This window comes from Crinia signifera, chromosome 4, assembly GCF_055691185.1.
Source record: "Crinia signifera chromosome 4, ASM5569118v1, whole genome shotgun sequence".
In the NCBI taxonomy this organism is placed as follows: Eukaryota; Metazoa; Chordata; class Amphibia; order Anura; family Myobatrachidae; genus Crinia; species Crinia signifera.
Window position 1 is genome coordinate 293465545 of NC_139220.1, and position 16977 is coordinate 293482521.

At 38.5% G+C, this 16977-nt stretch overlaps 45 non-coding genes across 45 annotated transcripts; all 45 read right to left on the bottom strand.

Moving 5' to 3' along the window:
- Positions 1–52: 52 nt before the first annotated feature.
- On the bottom strand, positions 53–124 carry TRNAH-GUG (transfer RNA histidin (anticodon GUG)). The gene has a single exon. It is a non-coding gene; the product is annotated as a tRNA-His (tRNA).
- An 8-nt stretch (positions 125–132) lies between these two features.
- On the bottom strand, positions 133–205 carry TRNAR-ACG (transfer RNA arginine (anticodon ACG)). The gene has a single exon. It is a non-coding gene; the product is annotated as a tRNA-Arg (tRNA).
- A 423-nt stretch (positions 206–628) lies between these two features.
- On the bottom strand, positions 629–700 carry TRNAH-GUG (transfer RNA histidin (anticodon GUG)). Its single transcript has one exon. It is a non-coding gene; the product is annotated as a tRNA-His (tRNA).
- An 8-nt stretch (positions 701–708) lies between these two features.
- On the bottom strand, positions 709–781 carry TRNAR-ACG (transfer RNA arginine (anticodon ACG)). The gene has a single exon. It is a non-coding gene; the product is annotated as a tRNA-Arg (tRNA).
- Positions 782–1210: 429 nt separating this feature from the next.
- On the bottom strand, positions 1211–1282 carry TRNAH-GUG (transfer RNA histidin (anticodon GUG)). Its single transcript has one exon. It is a non-coding gene; the product is annotated as a tRNA-His (tRNA).
- An 8-nt stretch (positions 1283–1290) lies between these two features.
- Positions 1291–1363, bottom strand: TRNAR-ACG (transfer RNA arginine (anticodon ACG)). The gene has a single exon. It is a non-coding gene; the product is annotated as a tRNA-Arg (tRNA).
- A 642-nt stretch (positions 1364–2005) lies between these two features.
- TRNAH-GUG (transfer RNA histidin (anticodon GUG)) lies at positions 2006–2077 on the bottom strand. The gene has a single exon. It is a non-coding gene; the product is annotated as a tRNA-His (tRNA).
- An 8-nt stretch (positions 2078–2085) lies between these two features.
- TRNAR-ACG (transfer RNA arginine (anticodon ACG)) lies at positions 2086–2158 on the bottom strand. Its single transcript has one exon. It is a non-coding gene; the product is annotated as a tRNA-Arg (tRNA).
- A 509-nt stretch (positions 2159–2667) lies between these two features.
- TRNAR-ACG (transfer RNA arginine (anticodon ACG)) lies at positions 2668–2740 on the bottom strand. Its single transcript has one exon. It is a non-coding gene; the product is annotated as a tRNA-Arg (tRNA).
- A 423-nt stretch (positions 2741–3163) lies between these two features.
- TRNAH-GUG (transfer RNA histidin (anticodon GUG)) lies at positions 3164–3235 on the bottom strand. The gene has a single exon. It is a non-coding gene; the product is annotated as a tRNA-His (tRNA).
- Positions 3236–3243: 8 nt separating this feature from the next.
- Positions 3244–3316, bottom strand: TRNAR-ACG (transfer RNA arginine (anticodon ACG)). The gene has a single exon. It is a non-coding gene; the product is annotated as a tRNA-Arg (tRNA).
- A 429-nt stretch (positions 3317–3745) lies between these two features.
- On the bottom strand, positions 3746–3817 carry TRNAH-GUG (transfer RNA histidin (anticodon GUG)). The gene has a single exon. It is a non-coding gene; the product is annotated as a tRNA-His (tRNA).
- An 8-nt stretch (positions 3818–3825) lies between these two features.
- On the bottom strand, positions 3826–3898 carry TRNAR-ACG (transfer RNA arginine (anticodon ACG)). Its single transcript has one exon. It is a non-coding gene; the product is annotated as a tRNA-Arg (tRNA).
- A 711-nt stretch (positions 3899–4609) lies between these two features.
- Positions 4610–4682, bottom strand: TRNAR-ACG (transfer RNA arginine (anticodon ACG)). The gene has a single exon. It is a non-coding gene; the product is annotated as a tRNA-Arg (tRNA).
- A 999-nt stretch (positions 4683–5681) lies between these two features.
- Positions 5682–5753, bottom strand: TRNAH-GUG (transfer RNA histidin (anticodon GUG)). The gene has a single exon. It is a non-coding gene; the product is annotated as a tRNA-His (tRNA).
- Positions 5754–5761: 8 nt separating this feature from the next.
- Positions 5762–5834, bottom strand: TRNAR-ACG (transfer RNA arginine (anticodon ACG)). The gene has a single exon. It is a non-coding gene; the product is annotated as a tRNA-Arg (tRNA).
- A 429-nt stretch (positions 5835–6263) lies between these two features.
- On the bottom strand, positions 6264–6335 carry TRNAH-GUG (transfer RNA histidin (anticodon GUG)). Its single transcript has one exon. It is a non-coding gene; the product is annotated as a tRNA-His (tRNA).
- An 8-nt stretch (positions 6336–6343) lies between these two features.
- TRNAR-ACG (transfer RNA arginine (anticodon ACG)) lies at positions 6344–6416 on the bottom strand. Its single transcript has one exon. It is a non-coding gene; the product is annotated as a tRNA-Arg (tRNA).
- A 999-nt stretch (positions 6417–7415) lies between these two features.
- On the bottom strand, positions 7416–7487 carry TRNAH-GUG (transfer RNA histidin (anticodon GUG)). Its single transcript has one exon. It is a non-coding gene; the product is annotated as a tRNA-His (tRNA).
- Positions 7488–7495: 8 nt separating this feature from the next.
- Positions 7496–7568, bottom strand: TRNAR-ACG (transfer RNA arginine (anticodon ACG)). Its single transcript has one exon. It is a non-coding gene; the product is annotated as a tRNA-Arg (tRNA).
- A 429-nt stretch (positions 7569–7997) lies between these two features.
- On the bottom strand, positions 7998–8069 carry TRNAH-GUG (transfer RNA histidin (anticodon GUG)). The gene has a single exon. It is a non-coding gene; the product is annotated as a tRNA-His (tRNA).
- Positions 8070–8077: 8 nt separating this feature from the next.
- Positions 8078–8150, bottom strand: TRNAR-ACG (transfer RNA arginine (anticodon ACG)). Its single transcript has one exon. It is a non-coding gene; the product is annotated as a tRNA-Arg (tRNA).
- Positions 8151–8579: 429 nt separating this feature from the next.
- On the bottom strand, positions 8580–8651 carry TRNAH-GUG (transfer RNA histidin (anticodon GUG)). Its single transcript has one exon. It is a non-coding gene; the product is annotated as a tRNA-His (tRNA).
- Positions 8652–8659: 8 nt separating this feature from the next.
- On the bottom strand, positions 8660–8732 carry TRNAR-ACG (transfer RNA arginine (anticodon ACG)). The gene has a single exon. It is a non-coding gene; the product is annotated as a tRNA-Arg (tRNA).
- Positions 8733–9374: 642 nt separating this feature from the next.
- Positions 9375–9446, bottom strand: TRNAH-GUG (transfer RNA histidin (anticodon GUG)). The gene has a single exon. It is a non-coding gene; the product is annotated as a tRNA-His (tRNA).
- Positions 9447–9454: 8 nt separating this feature from the next.
- TRNAR-ACG (transfer RNA arginine (anticodon ACG)) lies at positions 9455–9527 on the bottom strand. Its single transcript has one exon. It is a non-coding gene; the product is annotated as a tRNA-Arg (tRNA).
- A 352-nt stretch (positions 9528–9879) lies between these two features.
- On the bottom strand, positions 9880–9951 carry TRNAH-GUG (transfer RNA histidin (anticodon GUG)). The gene has a single exon. It is a non-coding gene; the product is annotated as a tRNA-His (tRNA).
- Positions 9952–9959: 8 nt separating this feature from the next.
- TRNAR-ACG (transfer RNA arginine (anticodon ACG)) lies at positions 9960–10032 on the bottom strand. Its single transcript has one exon. It is a non-coding gene; the product is annotated as a tRNA-Arg (tRNA).
- Positions 10033–10461: 429 nt separating this feature from the next.
- TRNAH-GUG (transfer RNA histidin (anticodon GUG)) lies at positions 10462–10533 on the bottom strand. The gene has a single exon. It is a non-coding gene; the product is annotated as a tRNA-His (tRNA).
- Positions 10534–10541: 8 nt separating this feature from the next.
- On the bottom strand, positions 10542–10614 carry TRNAR-ACG (transfer RNA arginine (anticodon ACG)). The gene has a single exon. It is a non-coding gene; the product is annotated as a tRNA-Arg (tRNA).
- A 1218-nt stretch (positions 10615–11832) lies between these two features.
- TRNAH-GUG (transfer RNA histidin (anticodon GUG)) lies at positions 11833–11904 on the bottom strand. The gene has a single exon. It is a non-coding gene; the product is annotated as a tRNA-His (tRNA).
- Positions 11905–11912: 8 nt separating this feature from the next.
- TRNAR-ACG (transfer RNA arginine (anticodon ACG)) lies at positions 11913–11985 on the bottom strand. The gene has a single exon. It is a non-coding gene; the product is annotated as a tRNA-Arg (tRNA).
- A 641-nt stretch (positions 11986–12626) lies between these two features.
- On the bottom strand, positions 12627–12698 carry TRNAH-GUG (transfer RNA histidin (anticodon GUG)). Its single transcript has one exon. It is a non-coding gene; the product is annotated as a tRNA-His (tRNA).
- An 8-nt stretch (positions 12699–12706) lies between these two features.
- On the bottom strand, positions 12707–12779 carry TRNAR-ACG (transfer RNA arginine (anticodon ACG)). The gene has a single exon. It is a non-coding gene; the product is annotated as a tRNA-Arg (tRNA).
- A 429-nt stretch (positions 12780–13208) lies between these two features.
- Positions 13209–13280, bottom strand: TRNAH-GUG (transfer RNA histidin (anticodon GUG)). Its single transcript has one exon. It is a non-coding gene; the product is annotated as a tRNA-His (tRNA).
- Positions 13281–13288: 8 nt separating this feature from the next.
- On the bottom strand, positions 13289–13361 carry TRNAR-ACG (transfer RNA arginine (anticodon ACG)). The gene has a single exon. It is a non-coding gene; the product is annotated as a tRNA-Arg (tRNA).
- A 503-nt stretch (positions 13362–13864) lies between these two features.
- On the bottom strand, positions 13865–13937 carry TRNAR-ACG (transfer RNA arginine (anticodon ACG)). Its single transcript has one exon. It is a non-coding gene; the product is annotated as a tRNA-Arg (tRNA).
- Positions 13938–14579: 642 nt separating this feature from the next.
- TRNAH-GUG (transfer RNA histidin (anticodon GUG)) lies at positions 14580–14651 on the bottom strand. The gene has a single exon. It is a non-coding gene; the product is annotated as a tRNA-His (tRNA).
- An 8-nt stretch (positions 14652–14659) lies between these two features.
- TRNAR-ACG (transfer RNA arginine (anticodon ACG)) lies at positions 14660–14732 on the bottom strand. Its single transcript has one exon. It is a non-coding gene; the product is annotated as a tRNA-Arg (tRNA).
- Positions 14733–15161: 429 nt separating this feature from the next.
- TRNAH-GUG (transfer RNA histidin (anticodon GUG)) lies at positions 15162–15233 on the bottom strand. Its single transcript has one exon. It is a non-coding gene; the product is annotated as a tRNA-His (tRNA).
- Positions 15234–15241: 8 nt separating this feature from the next.
- TRNAR-ACG (transfer RNA arginine (anticodon ACG)) lies at positions 15242–15314 on the bottom strand. Its single transcript has one exon. It is a non-coding gene; the product is annotated as a tRNA-Arg (tRNA).
- A 423-nt stretch (positions 15315–15737) lies between these two features.
- On the bottom strand, positions 15738–15809 carry TRNAH-GUG (transfer RNA histidin (anticodon GUG)). The gene has a single exon. It is a non-coding gene; the product is annotated as a tRNA-His (tRNA).
- A 510-nt stretch (positions 15810–16319) lies between these two features.
- On the bottom strand, positions 16320–16391 carry TRNAH-GUG (transfer RNA histidin (anticodon GUG)). The gene has a single exon. It is a non-coding gene; the product is annotated as a tRNA-His (tRNA).
- Positions 16392–16399: 8 nt separating this feature from the next.
- Positions 16400–16472, bottom strand: TRNAR-ACG (transfer RNA arginine (anticodon ACG)). The gene has a single exon. It is a non-coding gene; the product is annotated as a tRNA-Arg (tRNA).
- Positions 16473–16901: 429 nt separating this feature from the next.
- On the bottom strand, positions 16902–16973 carry TRNAH-GUG (transfer RNA histidin (anticodon GUG)). Its single transcript has one exon. It is a non-coding gene; the product is annotated as a tRNA-His (tRNA).
- Between the last annotated feature and the right edge of the window lie 4 nt (positions 16974–16977).

The following is a 16977-nucleotide window of genomic DNA, read 5'->3' on the forward strand; positions in this document are numbered from 1 at the left end:
TCCAAACCTTTAAGTAAGAAAGCGACTTATGAGCAAGAAAAAAAACACTAAATGCCGTGACCCGGATTCGAACCGGGGTTGCTGCGGCCACAACGCAGAGTACTAACCACTATACGATCACGGCAACGAAGACGAGCCAGGTAGGATTCGAACCTACAATCTTCTGATCCGTAGTCAGACGCGTTATCCGTTGCGCCACTGGCCCAGGTGACATACGGTAAGTTTAGTGTCCTATCTGTTTTTGAATCTAGTTTTGGATTTTAGAGTTCTTTTTAGTATATACTGTACAGAATGAATTTGAAAGAGTTACCTATGCACTTGCTCCAGGGCTAGTTTCCTGTTAACATTGCAAGACAATTTTCTTATTACTGCAAAAACATCTTTTCAGTGTGTGATGAACTTGCTAAGCCTCAAGATTTTAATTTTCAGAATTCAGGAATCGATGTCAAATTTGAATTCTTTCAAAAGAATGTTTCAGAGACAAATAAATCAAAGCATGTAAAGATAGCTACACAAAAAGCATTAAAGACAAATTGTGCAAGGGCATTCAAAGAATCTGCTTAATTTCTACAATTGTCCAAACCTTTAAGTAAGAAAGCGACTTATGAGCAAGAAAAAAAACACTAAATGCCGTGACCCGGATTCGAACCGGGGTTGCTGCGGCCACAACGCAGAGTACTAACCACTACACGATCACGGCAATGAAGACGAGCCAGGTAGGAATCGAACCTACAATCTTCTGATCCGTAGTCAGACGCGTTATCCGTTGCGCCACTGGCCCAGGTGACATACGGTAAGTTTAGTGTCCTATCTGTTTTTGAATCTAGTTTTGGATTTTAGAGTTCTTTTTAGTATATACTGTACAGAATGAATTTGAAAGAGTTACCTATGCACTTGCTCCAGGGCTAGTTTCCTGTTAACATTGCAAGACAATTTTCTTATTACTGCAAAAACATCTTTTCAGTGTGTGATGAACTTGCTAAGACAAAGCCTCAAGATTTTAATTTCCAGAATTCAGGAATCGATGTCAAATTTGAATTCTTTCAAAAGAATGTTTCACAGACAAATAAATCAAAGCATGTAAAGATAGCTTCACAAAAAGCATTAAAAACAAATTGTGCAAGGTTATTCAAAGAATCTGCTTAATTTCTACAATTGTCCAAACCTTTAAGTAAGAAAGCGACTTATGAGCAAGAAAAAAAACACTAAATGCCGTGACCCGGATTCGAACCGGGGTTGCTGCGGCCACAACGCAGAGTACTAACCACTATACGATCACGGCAACGGAGACGAGCCAGGTAGGAATCGAACCTACAATCTTCTGATCCGTAGTCAGACGCGTTATCCGTTGCGCCACTGGCCCAGGTGACATACGCTAAGTTTAGTGTCCTATCTGTTTTTGAACCTAGTTTTGGATTTTAGAGTTCTTTTAAGTATATACTGTACAGAATGAATTTGAAAGAGTTACCTATGCACTTGCTCCAGGGCTAGTTTCCTGTTAACATTGCAAGATAATTTTCTTATTACTGCAAAAACATCTTTTCAGTGTGTGATGAACTTGCTAAGACAAAGCCTCAAGATTTTAATTTCCAGAATTCAGTAATTGATGTCAAATTTGAATTCTTTCAAAAGAATGTTTCACAGACAAATAAATCAAAGCATGTAAAGATAGCTTCACAAAAAGCATTAAAGACAAATTGTGCAAGTGCATTCAAAGAATCTGCTTAATTTCTAAAATTGTCCAAACCTTGAAGTAAGGAAGCGACCTTTCAGCAGGAAAAAAAACACTAAATGCCATGACCCGGATTCGAACCGGGGTTGCTGCGGCCACAACGCAGAGTACTAACCACTATACGATCAAATAAATCAAAGCATGTAAAGATAGCTTCACAAAAAGCATTAAAGACAAATTGTGCAAGGGCATTCAAAGAATCTGCTTAATTTCTACAATTGTCCAAACCTTTAAGTAAGAAAGCGACTTATGAGCAAGAAAAAAAACACTAAATGCCGTGACCCGGATTCGAACCGGGGTTGCTGCGGCCACAACGCAGAGTACTAACCACTATACGATCACGGCAACGAAGACGAGCCAGGTAGGAATCGAACCTACAATCTTCTGATCCGTAGTCAGACGCGTTATCCGTTGCGCCACTGGCCCAGGTGACATACGGTAAGTTTAGTGTCCTATCTGTTTTTGAATCTAGTTTTGGATTTTAGAGTTCTTTTTAGTATATACTGTACAGAATGAATTTGAAAGAGTTACCTATGCACTTGCTCCAGGGCTAGTTTCCTGTTAACATTGCAAGACAATTTTCTTATTACTGCAAAAACATCTTTTCAGTGTGTGATGAACTTGCTAAGAAAAAGCCTCAAGATTTTAATTTCCAGAATTCAGGAATAGATGTCAAATTTGAATTCTTTCAAAAGAATGTTTCACAGACAAATAAATCAAAGCATGTAAAGATAGCTTCACAAAAAGCATTAAAAACAAATTGTGCAAGGTTATTCAAAGAATCTGCTTAATTTCTACAATTGTCCAAACCTTTAAGTAAGAAAGCGACTTATGAGCAAGAAAAAAAACACTAAATGCCGTGACCCGGATTCGAACCGTGGTTGCTGCGGCCACAACGCAGAGTACTAACCACTATACGATCACGGCAACGAAGACGAGCCAGGTAGGAATCGAACCTACAATCTTCTGATCCGTAGTCAGACGCGTTATCCGTTGCGCCACTGGCCCAGGTGACATACGGTAAGTTTAGTGTCCTATCTGTTTTTGAATCTAGTTTTGGATTTTAGAGTTCTTTTTAGTATATACTGTACAGAATGAATTTGAAAGAGTTACCTATGCACTTGCTCCAGGGCTAGTTTCCTGTTAACATTGCAAGACAATTTTCTTATTACTGCAAAAACATCTTTTCAGTGTGTGATGAACTTGCTAAGCCTCAAGATTTTAATTTCCAGAATTCAGGAATCGATGTCAAATTTGAATTCTTTCAAAAGAATGTTTCAGAGACAAATAAATCAAAGCATGTAAAGATAGCTTCACAAAAAGCATTAAAGACAAATTGTGCAAGGGCATTCAAAGAATCTGCTTAATTTCTACAATTGTCCAAACCTTTAAGTAAGAAAGCGACTTATGAGCAAGAAAAAAAACACTAAATGCCGTGACCCGGATTCGAACCGGGGTTGCTGCGGCCACAACGCAGAGTACTAACCACTATACGATCACGGCAATGAAGACGAGCCAGGTAGGAATCGAACCTACAATCTTCTGAACCGTAGTCAGACGCGTTATCCGTTGCGCCACTGGCCCAGGTGACATATGCTAAGTTTAGTGTCCTATCTGTTTTTGAACCTAGTTTTGGATTTTAGAGTTCTTTTAAGTATATACTGTACAGAATGAATTTGAAAGAGTTACCTATGCACTTGCTCCAGGGCTAGTTTCCTGTTAACATTGCAAGACAATTTTCTTATTACTGCAAAAACATCTTTTCAGTGTGTGATGAACTTGCTAAGAAAAAGCCTCAAGATTTTAATTTCCAGAATTCAGGAATAGATGTCAAATTTGAATTCTTTCAAAAGAATGTTTCACAGACAAATAAATCAAAGCATGTAAAGATAGCTTCACAAAAAGCATTAAAAACAAATTGTGCAAGGTTATTCAAAGAATCTGCTTAATTTCTACAATTGTCCAAACCTTTAAGTAAGAAAGCGACTTATGAGCAAGAAAAAAAACACTAAATGCCGTGACCCGGATTCGAACCGGGGTTGCTGCGGCCACAACGCAGAGTACTAACCACTATACGATCACGGCAACGAAGACGAGCCAGGTAGGAATCGAACCTACAATCTTCTGATCCGTAGTCAGACGCGTTATCCGTTGCGCCACTGGCCCAGGTGACATACGCTAAGTTTAGTGTCCTATCTGTTTTTGAACCTAGTTTTGGATTTTAGAGTTCTTTTAAGTATATACTGTACAGAATGAATTTGAAAGAGTTACCTATGCACTTGCTCCAGGGCTAGTTTCCTGTTAACATTGCAAGATAATTTTCTTATTACTGCAAAAACATCTTTTCAGTGTGTGATGAACTTGCTAAGACAAAGCCTCAAGATTTTAATTTCCAGAATTCAGTAATTGATGTCAAATTTGAATTCTTTCAAAAGAATGTTTCACAGACAAATAAATCAAAGCATGTAAAGATAGCTTCACAAAAAGCATTAAAGACAAATTGTGCAAGTGCATTCAAAGAATCTGCTTAATTTCTAAAATTGTCCAAACCTTGAAGTAAGGAAGCGACCTTTCAGCAGGAAAAAAAACACTAAATGCCATGACCCGGATTCGAACCGGGGTTGCTGCGGCCACAACGCAGAGTACTAACCACTATACGATCAAATAAATCAAAGCATGTAAAGATAGCTTCACAAAAAGCATTAAAGACAAATTGTGCAAGGGCATTCAAAGAATCTGCTTAATTTCTACAATTGTCCAAACCTTTAAGTAAGAAAGCGACTTATGAGCAAGAAAAAAAACACTAAATGCCGTGACCCGGGGTTGCTGCGGCCACAACGCAGAGTACTAACCACTATACGATCACGGCAACGAAGACGAGCCAGGTAGGAATCGAACCTACAATCTTCTGATCCGTAGTCAGACGCGTTATCCGTTGCGCCACTGGCCCAGGTGACATACGGTAAGTTTAGTGTCCTATCTGTTTTTGAATCTAGTTTTGGATTTTAGAGTTCTTTTTAGTATATACTGTACAGAATGAATTTGAAAGAGTTACCTATGCACTTGCTCCAGGGCTAGTTTCCTGTTAACATTGCAAGACAATTTTCTTATTACTGCAAAAACATCTTTTCAGTGTGTGATGAACTTGCTAAGCCTCAAGATTTTAATTTCCAGAATTCAGGAATCGATGTCAAATTTGAATTCTTTCAAAAGAATGTTTCAGAGACAAATAAATCAAAGCATGTAAAGATAGCTTCACAAAAAGCATTAAAGACAAATTGTGCAAGGGCATTCAAAGAATCTGCTTAATTTCTACAATTGTCCAAACCTTTAAGTAAGAAAGCGACTAATGAGCAAGAAAAAAAACACTAAATGCCGTGTCCCGGATTCGAACCGGGGTTGCTGCGGCCACAACGCAGAGTACTAACCACTATACGATCACGGCAACGAAGACGAGCCAGGTAGGAATCGAACCTACAATCTTCTGATCCGTAGTCATACACGTTATCCGTTGCGCCACTGGCCCAGGTGACATACGGTAAGTTTAGTGTCCTATCTGTTTTTGAATCTAGTTTTGGATTTTAGAGTTCTTTTTAGTATATACTGTACAGAATGAATTTGAAAGAGTTACCTATGCACTTGCTCCAGGGCTAGTTTCCTGTTAACATTGCAAGACAATTTTCTTATTACTGCAAAAACATCTTTTCAGTGTGTGATGAACTTGCTAAGCCTCAAGATTTTAATTTCCAGAATTCAGGAATCGATGTCAAATTTGAATTCTTTCAAAAGAATGTTTCAGAGACAAATAAATCAAAGCATGTAAAGATAGCTTCACAAAAAGCATTAAAGACAAATTGTGCAAGGGCATTCAAAGAATCTGCTTAATTTCTACAATTGTCCAAACCTTTAAGTAAGAAAGCGACTTATGAGCAAGAAAAAAAACACTAAATGCCGTGACCCGGATTCGAACCGGGGTTGCTGCGGCCACAACGCAGAGTACTAACCACTATACGATCACGGCAACGAAGACGAGCCAGGTAGGAATCGAACCTACAATCTTCTGATCCGTAGTCAGACGCGTTATCCGTTGCGCCACTGGCCCAGGTGACATACGGTAAGTTTAGTGTCCTATCTGTTTTTGAATCTAGTTTTGGATTTTAGAGTTCTTTTTAGTATATACTGTACAGAATGAATTTGAAAGAGTTACCTATGCACTTGCTCCAGGGCTAGTTTCCTGTTAACATTGCAAGACAATTTTCTTATTACTGCAAAAACATCTTTTCAGTGTGTGATGAACTTGCTAAGAAAAAGCCTCAAGATTTTAATTTCCAGAATTCAGGAATAGATGTCAAATTTGAATTCTTTCAAAAGAATGTTTCACAGACAAATAAATCAAAGCATGTAAAGATAGCTTCACAAAAAGCATTAAAAACAAATTGTGCAAGGTTATTCAAAGAATCTGCTTAATTTCTACAATTGTCCAAACCTTTAAGTAAGAAAGCGACTTATGAGCAAGAAAAAAAACACTAAATGCCGTGACCCGGATTCGAACCGGGGTTGCTGCGGCCACAACGCAGAGTACTAACCACTATACGATCACGGCAACGAAGACGAGCCAGGTAGGAATCGAACCTACAATCTTCTGATCCGTAGTCAGACGCGTTATCCGTTGCGCCACTGGCCCAGGTGACATACGGTAAGTTTAGTGTCCTATCTGTTTTTGAATCTAGTTTTGGATTTTAGAGTTCTTTTTAGTATATACTGTACAGAATGAATTTGAAAGAGTTACCTATGCACTTGCTCCAGGGCTAGTTTCCTGTTAACATTGCAAGACAATTTTCTTATTACTGCAAAAACATCTTTTCAGTGTGTGATGAACTTGCTAAGCCTCAAGATTTTAATTTCCAGAATTCAGGAATCGATGTCAAATTTGAATTCTTTCAAAAGAATGTTTCAGAGACAAATAAATCAAAGCATGTAAAGATAGCTTCACAAAAAGCATTAAAGACAAATTGTGCAAGGGCATTCAAAGAATCTGCTTAATTTCTACAATTGTCCAAACCTTTAAGTAAGAAAGCGACTAATGAGCAAGAAAAAAAACACTAAATGCCGTGTCCCGGATTCGAACCGGGGTTGCTGCGGCCACAACGCAGAGTACTAACCACTATACGATCACGGCAACGAAGACGAGCCAGGTAGGAATCGAACCTACAATCTTCTGATCCGTAGTCATACACGTTATCCGTTGCGCCACTGGCCCAGGTGACATACGGTAAGTTTAGTGTCCTATCTGTTTTTGAATCTAGTTTTGGATTTTAGAGTTCTTTTTAGTATATACTGTACAGAATGAATTTGAAAGAGTTACCTATGCACTTGCTCCAGGGCTAGTTTCCTGTTAACATTGCAAGACAATTTTCTTATTACTGCAAAAACATCTTTTCAGTGTGTGATGAACTTGCTAAGCCTCAAGATTTTAATTTCCAGAATTCAGGAATCGATGTCAAATTTGAATTCTTTCAAAAGAATGTTTCAGAGACAAATAAATCAAAGCATGTAAAGATAGCTTCACAAAAAGCATTAAAGACAAATTGTGCAAGGGCATTCAAAGAATCTGCTTAATTTCTACAATTGTCTAAACCTTTAAGTAAGAAAGCGACTTATGAGCAAGAAAAAAAACACTAAATGCCGTGACCCGGATTCGAACCGGGGTTGCTGCGGCCACAACGCAGAGTACTAACCACTATACGATCACGGCAACGAAGACGAGCCAGGTAGGAATCGAACCTACAATCTTCTGATCCGTAGTCAGACGCGTTATCCGTTGCGCCACTGGCCCAGGTGACATACGGTAAGTTTAGTGTCCTATCTGTTTTTGAGCCCAGTTTTGGATTTTAGAGTTCTTTTAAGTATATACTGTACAGAATGAATTTGAAAGAGTTACCTATGCACTTGCTCCAGGGCTAGTTTCCTGTTAACATTTCAAGACAATTTTCTTATTACTGCAAAAACATCTTTTCAGTGTGCGATGAACTTGCTAAGACAAAGCCTCAAGATTTTAATTTCCAGAATTCAGGAATAGATGTCAAATTTGAATTCTTTCAAAAGAATGTTTCACAGACAAATAAATCAAAGCATGTAAAGATAGCTTCACAAAAAGCATTAAAGACAAATTGTGCAAGTGCATTCAAAGAATCTGCTTAATTTCTAAAATTGTCCAAACCTTGAAGTAAGGAAGCGACCTTTCAGCAGGAAAAAAAACACTAAATGCCGTGACCCGGATTCGAACCGGGGTTGCTGCGGCCACAACGCAGAGTACTAACCACTATACGATCACGGCAACGAAGACGAGCCAGGTAGGAATCGAACCTACAATCTTCTGATCCGTAGTCAGACGCGTTATCTGTTGCGCCACTGGCCCAGGTGACATATGGTAAGTTTAGTGTCCTATCTGTTTTTGAACCTAGTTTTGGATTTTAGAGTTCTTTTAAGTATATACTGTACAGAATGAATTTGAAAGAGTTACCTATGCACTTGCTCCAGGGCTAGTTTCCTGTTAACATTGCAAGACAATTTTCTTATTACTGCAAAAACATCTTTTCAGTGTGTGATGAACTTGCTAAGACAAAGCCTCAAGATTTTAATTTCCAGAATTCAGGAATAGATGTCAAATTTGAATTCTTTCAAAAGAATGTTTCACAGACAAATAAATCAAAGCATGTAAAGATAGCTTTACAAAAAGCATTAAAGACAAATTGTGCAAGGGCATTCAAAGAATCTGCTTAATTTCTACAATTGTCCAAACCTTTAAGTAAGAAAGCGACTTATGAGCAAGAAAAAAAACACTAAATGCCGTGACCCGGATTCGAACCAGGGTTGCTGCGGCCACAACGCAGAGTACTAACCACTATACGATCACGGCAACGAAGACGAGCCAGGTAGGAATCGAACCTACAATCTTCTGATCCGTAGTAAGACGCGTTATCCGTTGCGCCACTGGCCCAGGTGACATATGGTAAGTTTAGTGTCCTATCTGTTTTTGAACCTAGTTTTGGATTTTAGAGTTCTTTTAAGTATATACTGTACAGAATGAATTTGAAAGAGTTACCTATGCACTTGCTCCAGGGCTAGTTTCCTGTTAACATTGCAAGACAATTTTCTTATTACTGCAAAAACATCTTTTCAGTGTGTGATGAACTTGCTAAGACAAAGCCTCAAGATTTTAATTTCCAGAATTCAGTAATTGATGTCAAATTTGAATTCTTTCAAAAGAATGTTTCACAGACAAATAAATCAAAGCATGTAAAGATAGCTTCACAAAAAGCATTAAAGACAAATTGTGCAAGTGCATTCAAAGAATCTGCTTAATTTCTAAAATTGTCCAAACCTTGAAGTAAGGAAGCGACCTTTCAGCAGGAAAAAAAACACTAAATGCCGTGACCCGGATTCGAACCGGGGTTGCTGCGGCCACAACGCAGAGTACTAACCACTATACGATCAAATAAATCAAAGCATGTAAAGATAGCTTCACAAAAAGCATTAAAGACAAATTGTGCAAGGGCATTCAAAGAATCTGCTTAATTTCTACAATTGTCCAAACCTTTAAGTAAGAAAGCGACTTATGAGCAAGAAAAAAAACACTAAATGCCGTGACCCGGATTTGAACCAGGGTTGCTGCGGCCACAACGCAGAGTACTAACCACTATACGATCACGGCAACGAAGACGAGCCAGGTAGGAATCGAACCTACAATCTTCTGATCCGTAGTCAGACGCGTTATCCGTTGCGCCACTGGCCCAGGTGACATGTAAAGATAGCTTCACAAAAAGCATTAAAGACAAATTGTGCAAGTGCATTCAAAGAATCTGCTTAATTTCTAAAATTGTCCAAACCTTGAAGTAAGGAAGCGACCTTTCAGCAGGAAAAAAAACACTAAATGCCGTGACCCGGATTCGAACCGGGGTTGCTGCGGCCACAACGCAGAGTACTAACCACTATACGATCAAATAAATCAAAGCATGTAAAGATAGCTTCACAAAAAGCATTAAAGACAAATTGTGCAAGGGCATTCAAAGAATCTGCTTAATTTCTACAATTGTCCAAACCTTTAAGTAAGAAAGCGACTAATGAGCAAGAAAAAAAACACTAAATGCCGTGACCCGGATTCGAACCGGGGTTGCTGCGGCCACAACGCAGAGTACTAACCACTATACGATCACGGCAACGAAGACGAGCCAGGTAGGAATCGAACCTACAATCTTCTGATCCGTAGTCAGACGCGTTATCCGTTGCGCCACTGGCCCAGGTGACATACAGTAAGTTTAGTGTCCTATCTGTTTTTGAATCTAGTTTTGGATTTTAGAGTTCTTTTTAGTATATACTGTACAGAATGAATTTGAAAGAGTTACCTATGCACTTGCTCCAGGGCTAGTTTCCTGTTAACATTGCAAGACAATTTTCTTATTACTGCAAAAACATCTTTTCAGTGTGTGATGAACTTGCTAAGACAAAGCCTCAAGATTTTAATTTCCAGAATTCAGGAATCGATGTCAAATTTGAATTCTTTCAAAAGAATGTTTCACAGACAAATAAATCAAAGCATGTAAAGATAGCTTCACAAAAAGCATTAAAAACAAATTGTGCAAGGTTATTCAAAGAATCTGCTTAATTTCTACAATTGTCCAAACCTTTAAGTAAGAAAGCGACTTATGAGCAAGAAAAAAAACACTAAATGCCGTGACCCGGATTCGAACCGGGGTTGCTGCGGCCACAACGCAGAGTACTAACCACTATACGATCACGGCAACGAAGACGAGCCAGGTAGGAGTCGAACCTACAATCTTCTGATCCGTAGTCAGACGCGTTATCCGTTGCGCCACTGGCCCAGGTGACATACCGTAAGTTTAGTGTCCTATCTGTTTTTGAATCTAGTTTTGGATTTTAGAGTTCTTTTTAGTATATACTGTACAGAATGAATTTGAAAGAGTTACCTATGCACTTGCTCCAGGGCTAGTTTCCTGTTAACATTGCAAGACAATTTTCTTATTACTGCAAAAACATCTTTTCAGTGTGTGATGAACTTGCTAAGCCTCAAGATTTTAATTTCCAGAATTCAGGAATCGATGTCAAATTTGAATTCTTTCAAAAGAATGTTTAAGAGACAAATAAATCAAAGCATGTAAAGATAGCTTCACAAAAAGCATTAAAGACAAATTGTGCAAGGGCATTCAAAGAATCTGCTTAATTTCTACAATTGTCCAAACCTTTAAGTAAGAAAGCGACTTATGAGCAAGAAAAAAAACACTAAATGCCGTGACCCGGATTCGAACCGGGGTTGCTGCAGCCACAACGCAGAGTACTAACCACTATACGATCATAGCAACGAAGACGAGCCAGGTAGGAAACAAACCTACAATCTTCTGATCCGTAGTCAGACGCGTTATCCGTTGCGCCACTGGCCCAGGTGACATACGGTAAGTTTAGTGTCCTATCTGTTTTTGAACCTAGTTGTGGATTTTAGAGTTCTTTTAAGTATATACTGTACAGAATGAATTTGAAAGAGTTACCTATGCACTTGCTCCAGGGCTAGTTTCCTGTTAACATTGCAAGACAATTTTCTTATTACTGCAAAAACATCTTTTCAGTGTGTGATGAACTTGCTAAGACAAAGCCTCAAGATTTTAATTTCCAGAATTCAGTAATTGATGTCAAATTTGAATTCTTTCAAAAGAATGTTTCACAGACAAATAAATCAAAGCATGTAAAGATAGCTTCACAAAAAGCATTAAAGACAAATTGTGCAAGTGCATTCAAAGAATCTGCTTAATTTCTAAAATTGTCCAAACCTTGAAGTAAGGAAGCGACCTTTCAGCAGGAAAAAAAACACTAAATGCCGTGACCCGGATTCGAACCGGGGTTGCTGCGGCCACAACGCAGAGTACTAACCACTATACGATCAAATAAATCAAAGCATGTAAAGATAGCTTCACAAAAAGCATTAAAGACAAATTGTGCAAGGGCATTCAAAGAATCTGCTTAATTTCTACAATTGTCCAAACCTTTAAGTAAGAAAGCGACTTATGAGCAAGAAAAAAAACACTAAATGCCGTGACCCGGATTTGAACCAGGGTTGCTGCGGCCACAACGCAGAGTACTAACCACTATACGATCACGGCAACGAAGACGAGCCAGGTAGGAATCGAACCTACAATCTTCTGATCCGTAGTCAGACGCGTTATCCGTTGCGCCACTGGCCCAGGTGACATACGGTAAGTTTAGTGTCCTATCTGTTTTTGAATCTAGTTTTGGATTTTAGAGTTCTTTTTAGTATATACTGTACAGAATGAATTTAAAAGAGTTACCTATGCACTTGCTCCAGGGCTAGTTTCCTGTTAACATTGCAAGACAATTTTCTTATTACTGCAAAAACATCTTTTCAGTGTGTGATGAACTTGCTAAGACAAAGCCTCAAGATTTTAATTTCCAGAATTCAGTAATTGATGTCAAATTTGAATTCTTTCAAAAGAATGTTTCACAGACAAATAAATCAAAGCATGTAAAGATAGCTTCACAAAAAGCATTAAAGACAAATTGTGCAAGTGCATTCAAAGAATCTGCTTAATTTCTAAAATTGTCCAAACCTTGAAGTAAGGAAGCGACCTTTCAGCAGGAAAAAAAACACTAAATGCCGTGACCCGGATTCGAACCGGGGTTGCTGCGGCCACAACGCAGAGTACTAACCACTATACGATCAAATAAATCAAAGCATGTAAAGATAGCTTCACAAAAAGCATTAAAGACAAATTGTGCAAGGGCATTCAAAGAATCTGCTTAATTTCTACAATTGTCCAAACCTTTAAGTAAGAAAGCGACTAATGAGCAAGAAAAAAACACTAAATGCCGTGACCCGGATTCGAACCGGGGTTGCTGCGGCCACAACGCAGAGTACTAACCACTATACGATCACGGCAACGAAGACGAGCCAGGTAGGAATCGAACCTACAATCTTCTGATCCGTAGTCAGACGCGTTATCCGTTGCGCCACTGGCCCAGGTGACATACAGTAAGTTTAGTGTCCTATCTGTTTTTGAATCTAGTTTTGGATTTTAGAGTTCTTTTTAGTATATACTGTACAGAATGAATTTGAAAGAGTTACCTATGCACTTGCTCCAGGGCTAGTTTCCTGTTAACATTGCAAGACAATTTTCTTATTACTGCAAAAACATCTTTTCAGTGTGTGATGAACTTGCTAAGACAAAGCCTCAAGATTTTAATTTCCAGAATTCAGGAATCGATGTCAAATTTGAATTCTTTCAAAAGAATGTTTCACAGACAAATAAATCAAAGCATGTAAAGATAGCTTCACAAAAAGCATTAAAAACAAATTGTGCAAGGTTATTCAAAGAATCTGCTTAATTTCTACAATTGTCCAAACCTTTAAGTAAGAAAGCGACTTATGAGCAAGAAAAAAAACACTAAATGCCGTGACCCGGATTCGAACCGGGGTTGCTGCGGCCACAACGCAGAGTACTAACCACTATACGATCACGGCAACGAAGACGAGCCAGGTAGGAATCGAACCTACAATCTTCTGATCCGTAGTCAGACGCGTTATCCGTTGCGCCACTGGCCCAGGTGACATACCGTAAGTTTAGTGTCCTATCTGTTTTTGAATCTAGTTTTGGATTTTAGAGTTCTTTTTAGTATATACTGTACAGAATGAATTTGAAAGAGTTACCTATGCACTTGCTCCAGGGCTAGTTTCCTGTTAACATTGCAAGACAATTTTCTTATTACTGCAAAAACATCTTTTCAGTGTGTGATGAACTTGCTAAGCCTCAAGATTTTAATTTCCAGAATTCAGGAATCGATGTCAAATTTGAATTCTTTCAAAAGAATGTTTAAGAGACAAATAAATCAAAGCATGTAAAGATAGCTTCACAAAAAGCATTAAAGACAAATTGTGCAAGGGCATTCAAAGAATCTGCTTAATTTCTACAATTGTCCAAACCTTTAAGTAAGAAAGCGACTTATGAGCAAGAAAAAAAACACTAAATGCCGTGACCCGGATTCGAACCGGGGTTGCTGCAGCCACAACGCAGAGTACTAACCACTATACGATCATAGCAACGAAGACGAGCCAGGTAGGAATCGAACCTACAATCTTCTGATCCGTAGTCAGACGCGTTATCCGTTGCGCCACTGGCCCAGGTGACATACGGTAAGTTTAGTGTCCTATCTGTTTTTGAACCTAGTTGTGGATTTTAGAGTTCTTTTAAGTATATACTGTACAGAATGAATTTGAAAGAGTTACCTATGCACTTGCTCCAGGGCTAGTTTCCTGTTAACATTGCAAGACAATTTTCTTATTACTGCAAAAACATCTTTTCAGTGTGTGATGAACTTGCTAAGACAAAGCCTCAAGATTTTAATTTCCAGAATTCAGTAATTGATGTCAAATTTGAATTCTTTCAAAAGAATGTTTCACAGACAAATAAATCAAAGCATGTAAAGATAGCTTCACAAAAAGCATTAAAGACAAATTGTGCAAGTGCATTCAAAGAATCTGCTTAATTTCTAAAATTGTCCAAACCTTGAAGTAAGGAAGCGACCTTTCAGCAGGAAAAAAAACACTAAATGCCGTGACCCGGATTCGAACCGTGGTTGCTGCGGCCACAACGCAGAGTACTAACCACTATACGATCAAATAAATCAAAGCATGTAAAGATAGCTTCACAAAAAGCATTAAAGACAAATTGTGCAAGGGCATTCAAAGAATCTGCTTAATTTCTACAATTGTCCAAACCTTTAAGTAAGAAAGCGACTTATGAGCAAGAAAAAAAACACTAAATGCCGTGACCCGGATTTGAACCAGGGTTGCTGCGGCCACAACGCAGAGTACTAACCACTATACGATCACGGCAACGAAGACGAGCCAGGTAGGAATCGAACCTACAATCTTCTGATCCGTAGTCAGACGCGTTATCCGTTGCGCCACTGGCCCAGGTGACATACGGTAAGTTTAGTGTCCTATATGTTTTTGAATCTAGTTTTGGATTTTAGAGTTCTTTTTAGTATATACTGTACAGAATGAATTTGAAAGAGTTACCTATGCACTTGCTCCAGGGCTAGTTTCCTGTTAACATTGCAAGACAATTTTCTTATTACTGCAAAAACATCTTTTCAGTGTGTGATGAACTTGCTAAGACAAAGCCTCAAGATTTTAATTTCCAGAATTCAGGAATCGATGTCAAATTTGAATTCTTTCAAAAGAATGTTTCACAGACAAATAAATCAAAGCATGTAAAGATAGCTTCACAAAAAGCATTAAAAACAAATTGTGCAAGGTTATTCAAAGAATCTGCTTAATTTCTACAATTGTCCAAACCTTTAAGTAAGAAAGCGACTTATGAGCAAGAAAAAAAACACTAAATGCCGTGACCCGGATTCGAACCGGGGTTGCTGCGGCCACAACGCAGAGTACTAACCACTATACGATCACGGCAACGAAGACGAGCCAGGTAGGAATTGAACCTACAATCTTCTGATCCGTAGTCAGACGCGTTATCCGTTGCGCCACTGGCCCAGGTGACATACGGTAAGTTTAGTGTCCTATCTGTTTTTGAATCTAGTTTTGGATTTTAGAGTTCTTTTTAGTATATACTGTACAGAATGAATTTGAAAGAGTTACCTATGCACTTGCTCCAGGGCTAGTTTCCTGTTAACATTGCAAGACAATTTTCTTATTACTGCAAAAACATCTTTTCAGTGTGTGATGAACTTGCTAAGCCTCAAGATTTTAATTTCCAGAATTCAGGAATCGATGTCAAATTTGAATTCTTTCAAAAGAATGTTTCAGAGACAAATAAATCAAAGCATGTAAAGATAGCTTCACAAAAAGCATTAAAGACAAATTGTGCAAGGGCATTCAAAGAATCTGCTTAATTTCTACAATTGTCCAAACCTTTAAGTAAGAAAGCGACTTATGTGCAAGAAAAAAAACACTAAATGCCGTGACCCGGATTCGAACCGGGGTTGCTGCGGCCACAACGCAGAGTACTAACCACTATACGATCACGGCAACGAAGACGAGCCAGGTAGGAATCGAACCTACAATCTTCTGATCCGTAGTCAGACTTGTTATCCGTTGCGCCACTGGCCCAGGTGACATACCGTAAGTTTAGTGTCCTATCTGTTTTTGAACCTAGTTTTGGATTTTAGAGTTCTTTTAAGTATATACTGTACAGAATGAATTTGAAAGAGTTACCTATGCACTTGCTCCAGGACTAGTTTCCTGTTAACATTGCAAGACAATTTTCTTATTACTGCAAAAACATCTTTTCAGTGTGTGATGAACTTGCTAAGACAAAGCCTCAAGATTTTAATTTCCAGAATTCAGTAATTGATGTCAAATTTGAATTCTTTCAAAAGAATGTTTCACAGACAAATAAATCAAAGCATGTAAAGATAGCTTCACAAAAAGCATTAAAGACAAATTGTGCAAGTGCATTCAAAGAATCTGCTTAATTTCTACAATTGTCCAAACCTTTAAGTAAGAAAGCGACTTATGTGCAAGAAAAAAAACACTAAATGCCGTGACCCGGATTCGAACCGGGGTTGCTGCGGCCACAACGCAGAGTACTAACCACTATACGATCACGGCAACGAAGACGAGCCAGGTAGGAATCGAACCTACAATCTTCTGATCCGTAGTCAGACGCGTTATCCGTTGCGCCACTGGCCCAGGTGACATACGCTAAGTTTAGTGTCCTATCTGTTTTTGAACCTAGTTTTGGATTTTAGAGTTCTTTTAAGTATATACTGTACAGAATGAATTTGAAAGAGTTACCTATGCACTTGCTCCAGGGCTAGTTTCCTGTTAACATTGCAAGACAATTTTCTTATTACTGCAAAAACATCTTTTCAGTGTGTGATGAACTTGCTAAGACAAAGCCTCAAGATTTTAATTTCCAGAATTCAGTAATTGATGTCAAATTTGAATTCTTTCAAAAGAATGTTTCACAGACAAATAAATCAAAGCATGTAAAGATAGCAGCACAAAAAGCATTAAAGACAAATTGTGCAAGTGCATTCAAAGAATCTGCTTAATTTCTACAATTGTCCAAACCTTTAAGTAAGAAAGCGACTTATGTGCAAGAAAAAAAACACTAAATGCCGTGACCCGGATTCGAACCGGGGTTGCTGCGGCCACAACGCAGAGTACTAACCACTATACGATCACGGCAACG